The sequence below is a fragment of the Engraulis encrasicolus genome, chromosome 10 (genome assembly GCF_034702125.1).
Source record: "Engraulis encrasicolus isolate BLACKSEA-1 chromosome 10, IST_EnEncr_1.0, whole genome shotgun sequence".
Taxonomy (NCBI): Eukaryota; Metazoa; Chordata; class Actinopteri; order Clupeiformes; family Engraulidae; genus Engraulis; species Engraulis encrasicolus.
In genome coordinates, this window is record NC_085866.1 from 30,091,658 (window position 1) to 30,097,657 (window position 6,000).

Here is a 6,000-nt window from a genome sequence, read left to right on the forward strand (position 1 = left end):
ATTTCATATTTCACACTTTGCCATTAAAACAGTCCCTCCATAGCATCCACATCATCTAGTGAGGTACCCGCTAGCATGTTCCACTACCCAATGCACCATAGTTTCCCCGCCAGTCCACTCATTCACTGCGCAAACATTCAACATCCATTCCTCCACTCACCAGTCCACTGCACACACCAGCTCCGCCTCCATCCTTCCACAGCGAAAGCGCTTCCGCTGGGAGAGCGCACGTTTTCTGTTGAGGTGAGCTGTCAATCAAACTGTCAGTTTGTCCGCAATCCATTTTGTTTGTTATTTTCGCCCTTTGGTTATTCATTTATAATTTTGTTTTTGGTATTGTGACATGTAATTGGTGGGGAAATAATGTATATGTATTTTGATATTGTTTTGGCCAATTTTAATTCTGTAAATATTATGTGGGGAAAGGTGATTGGTTGTTTAGGGGGGAGAACCAATGGGGTGTCAAGGTGCTCTGATTGGTGCAATTAAATGTTAGCTAGCTTTTGTATTTAAGATGCCCTCATTCTCTGTTTGGGTGAGAGAGGGGGAAGGACCAGAGGCTGCAAGTGAGGCTGTCCGAAAAATGTAAGTGCCACTCTGCTGTTATGCTACAATTTTTGCGAGACTTTGTTGCCGATACCGGGGCTAAAAGCTCTTAGGATTTTTGTATATGGACATTTTTTGCACCTTTTGGAACTGAAATATTATTTTTGCTATTTTTGTTGGATTTTTGGACTGTGGATTTTTGCACCTGGACATTTAATACCGCACTGTAAAAAAATAAAATACCACTTATATTTTGGATTTCTGACCCTCGTTTCCGTTTTTCCTCCCATCTTCATGGTTGCCTTACCCCCCACATGGGGGTGACCGCTCACATCCTCACAGGATTGTCCATGACACTGACGGAGGAAAGCACAGAGATCTGGAGATTGAGTGATGATTTCCACTATGGTCTTGCCATGTTTCAGCTCATCTCCATGGGTGAACAGGATCATTACGTAACGTGATACCCCTTCTCCAAACATCTTCAGAAGACTTTCCATTTTTTGTCTCTCTTTGCATGCAAATTTGCCTGGTTTAATGACCACCAGTAACACGTGAGGACCGGGAGCAGCTAATGCTACACCTTTAGCGACCTCTCTCTCCACTCCTGTTCCAACTCCAACAACTCCAACTGCTACTCCATCAGCAGTCACTACGAAAGCAGATCCAGCAGCCGCTACAGATTTAATAGCGGCAATGGCAACTTTAACAGCCTCAACAGCATAGGCAATAGCCAGGAAACAAGCACCAGCTACAACAAACTCTCTATTCTCCTTATCAGATGGAGCAGAACACCCAGCAGCCACAACAGCCGCAACACTAATGCAAATAGCTACGACTGCAGCAGCAGCCATGGCAAAACATGTAGCAACAGCTTTTCCGACAGATGCAGCTCCAGTAACAGTTCCAGCAGCAGCCCCAACAGCGGCTCCAACAGCTCCAAGTGCAGTTTCAACAGTATCCCTACAATCAGGTTCAACAGCAAGTGGGTTAGGAGGAAATCCAGCAAGTACATATGGAGCAGCAAGTAAAGCAGCAAGCACAACAACAACAGCTCCCACTGCACCGCCAGCTATAATGACTGCAGCACCACTCACTAAGGCAACAGCTTCAACAGCAGTTACCATAACAACAGCTTCAAAAGTAGCACTAGCACCAGCAGCAATAGTTCCCAGGACAGCTCCATGAGCACCTACCACAGGAACTGCAGCAGCACCAACAGCTCCAATGGCACGCCCAACACGATATGCACAAGCAAAACCCCAATACGCAAGAGTGAGCCTTTGCCTTAAGTCCTTGACGTAGTATCTTCCTCCATTCATCTGTACCATTCTGTTGATGTTTTTCAGCAGCTGTCGGACCTGAGAGAAATCCTTGGCTTTGTTGTTGAACACACAGTGTGGTCCATGGCACTGACGGAGGAAGGCACAGAGATCTGGAGATTGATCGATGATTTCCTCTATGGTCTTGCCCTTTTTTAGCTCATCTCCATGGGTGAACAGGACCATCGCATAACGTGATGCCCCTTCCCCAAACATCTTCAGAAGAATTTCCATTTTTTGTTTTTCTTTGTACGTGAATTTGCCCAGTCGAATGACCACGAGCAGCTAATGCTACACCGTTAGCAATCTCTTGCTCCATCTCTTCATTGGGCTTGTTGGGGTGAAACAAACCTGGTGTGTCCACTATACTCAGAAGTTGATCATCTATGTATGCAGATTCCCTCATACAATGGGATGAGATACCTCCATCACTAGATTTCACAGTGAACACCTTTCTTCCAAATATAGTGTTTCCTGTCGAACTCTTTCCAGAGCCAGTTTCCCCAACGAGCGCAATCCTCAAGATGAGTGGCCCTAGTGGGGAAAATGGAAACATGCAGAAAATATTGATGACCATACAGTAATTAGCACATATCACAGTAGCCTACTATCATGTTTTTCTTAGTATCTCAAATGTTTATACAGTATCCCAACAGAAGATAACAAATGCACTCCCCATTTTGTAAAATTTGCAAATTGGCTGACTTGACCAAGGTTACATGCAACTATCACTCCCCCACAACAAGGTTACACTACGGCAAAGAAAATACCACAGTGGCACCATCTAGACTAATGCAATTACAACTTTACAAAAGAATCACGAATGAATCCTACTGTAGCTCTAGTCACTCATCCTGTCTGACCTGTTGTGTGGAATTCAATAATCATAAAGACAGAGAGATGTAGCACAACTTAAGCCGGGCATACACTGTGCAATATTTTCAGTTGTGGGTATTAAGCTCCTGCTCACACTGCACGAGGAAATTTTGTGATTTAAAAGTTCATATCTCACAACTCACGTCCTCACACTATACGAGCCGATGGTCGGATGCGAGCAGAATGATCCGACTGTGCGACACGACATCACGTGTTTCCCAGGGCTGCAGATGAGGGAACATGCGCACCTGAGATGAAAATGAGGACGCAATCAAGAGCAAATCGCACAGCCCTATTAACTGGTGCATGTGTAGTGTCAAATCGGGTCGTAGCACTGCTTTAACTGTGCGATTTAGTCACAAGGCACGACCAGGATTTCAAACAGTTTTGATTTTCTTGCGACCCTGCGATTGCACGATCGTGAGGCGAAATCGCTTGTCGTTACTCCAAGTACACTGCACGATGCGAGACTCACGATTGACCTGCGATTGAGCAAGAAATCGGCTCCCAAAAAGTCGTGGGAGTGCCAAATCGGGGCAAAAGTCGCACAGTGTAAGCCCAGCTTTAATGTTTTTGAGAAACAGGAATGAAATTAAATTCTGTACATTTTGTGCCATAAAAACATTGTGCCAATATTTACTCTAGCACGACTAGGAGTCCACATAATATATTGAATGCCATTACATTTTAAAAAAATGCATCATTTCAGTGTTTAATGCAGGCCTACTTACGAATCTATGTGTCCATGTTTATGGCCTCAGGTACAGTACAGGTATTCACAGACCAGGTAACAGATTATTCCAGATTTCATGTTATGTGCAATGCCACTGTGCTGCTGTCTTGCCGTTGTATAATAATTTCAGTTTCATCATCCTCATTGTTTTATTGTGCGGTTAGTCTCCTCCCTTTAGACATGTATGAGGGTGTTACGTAAGTGTACTTCACACCCAGAGAGCTGCATGCCATTAAAAGTGAAAGTGAAAGAAAGCCCATTGGGAAACTCCAACTCCCATTGTCATTGTGACACAGAACTCCACAGCACACAAGTGAACACTGCACACTGCACACAACGAAATTGCATTTATGCCTCACCCGTGCAAGGGGGCAGCCCTCAGCGGCGCCCCATGGGGAGCAGTGCGGTGGGACGGTACCATGCTCAGGGTACCTCAGTCATGGAGGAGGATGGGGGAGAGCACTGGTTGATTACTCCACTGGTTGATTACGTCGAACCGGCAACCTCTGGGATGCAAGTCTGACGCCCTAACCGCTCACCCATGACTGCCCATTAACTCATTGGCTGCCTTGGCCGTCGAATGACGTCATTTCAAATAGTGACGCCCCCTACCTTCGACGTCGTTCGCCGACAATTGCGTTTTTTTACAGCCAGGCCTCGAGGACGGTCTGACCTATCTTCTGTATGAATTTCAAGCCTCAAGGCATTTTCTAACTGTTCCTGTAGGTGGCAGAAGTGTCCTTAGGAACAGTCAAGGCAGGGCTTTAGCTCAGAGCAAGATGAAATGTCAAGACAAAAACACCCCTTTTTTACTATTATAATATAATCTCAAAAGTAGCATAGCAAAATCATTTTTGAAAGTAAAGCACCTGTGACAGTAGTCTACTTTCTTGACCTCTGATTTTAACACATGTAGGCTACTGATTTTAGTGTCAGAGCCTGGCCAAAAAAAAACCTTCCTCTCATGACCAAAATACAATCCCCTGTTGCTATCTAGCTAGAAGGCATTGTAGCTAACTTGCCCAAAATACACCATGAGATGATCTGTGTGACAACCTTTCATTTTGGATAATGTGATCAGCCTACACAACATCAGGATGTTGCTTACAAAATATCATCTAACAGGAGAATGCACGGGACTAGTGGTGATGTGTCCCAACTGAGGTAACTTGGGTATAAAGTTTGCTACGCTAGCTAGCTAGCTAGCACGAAATCGCTAACAACTTACAACTAAGCCTAAATAAAGGAGCCTTGGTAAGTCAACTATTTTTTACTCAATCCACAGTTATTTTTATGGATCTGTATAGTATGATCAGCTTACTGTATCATCAAAAAAAGACAGGGGGGTTGCAGATTCTTGGAACAGAGTAGCCTTTGTGTCTGGTCAGATGCATTCAGCTCACATTAGAAAGCATTGCACTTAGCCTCAGACCAGCTAGCATTCACCACTCCAATCGGCTTGTGAAATGTTGGATGTGTGATCAGTACTTTATCAAAAGAAAATTCATTGAACAATATATGACAAGATCACTATAGCAGAACCATGATGACAGTAATCATCAATCTGCAAATTGTCCGCTCTGCCAAAGAAGCTGCAGTAAGCTACGCTAAGCGGTGCTGCCTGCCTACCTGCCTCCCTCCCCACAAGACACAACACGGTACTATTTCTGGAGGAAATAAACCAGCTGTGATTCGTTCTCCAACGAGGGGAGAGAGAGAGGGAGAGGGAGAGGGAGAGGTAGGGAGTTACCGGAGTTAGGGGCAACTGCTGTCATGATCCATGCTGCGCGCCAGCAACTAAACCAAAACACCCTTGTTTTCGAGTCCCCCCGTTATATTTCAGTATATTAGGTTGAAAAGGTCATACAAATGATCTTTTTGTTCAGGCTACAGATGACAGAAGACTGTGTAATAGCAGCTGATAGGTTTGGAGTTGTTAGGACGATGCCATTACGGGCAAAAAACGTTTGCAGTTATAGTTCTACTTCAAATGGCGTTTTCTCAGCTTTTTGGCTAGAAAGCAGCATTTTGGCGAATTCCACTTAATTTCAACAGATGATTATGAAAGAACGGAAAGGGGTAGAGAGACACCGTTTTTTTCTGATGACAGATGAGCGTCTAATCTGTGTTTTGATAGGTATGGTGTTGACATAGACACAGAACTCAATTTTCTGTGAGCCTCCAAAAAACACCCAAAATGCTGAAAAATGGCTGGCACTCCGAGGTACTCTTTTATGAAAATGGCTGGCAGCCAATGAGTTAACCACATAGTGTAGAGTCTCTATTATAACCGTATTGTCATCAAAATGATAATGATGACCACGTCTTAAGTCGGTACTCACCCCATCAGCCAATCAGAGAAGAAAATTCTATTGCGAAGGCAGATAGCCTAAATTACTATTTGGTGAGATAAGAGAGAGACTGTAAGTCTTAAATGTACACTGTGTGAGATTTTTAGTTGTTTATTTCGAGAATTGATGCTGCCCATTCACTCATGAATACTTACCAGTACCACCACCATCA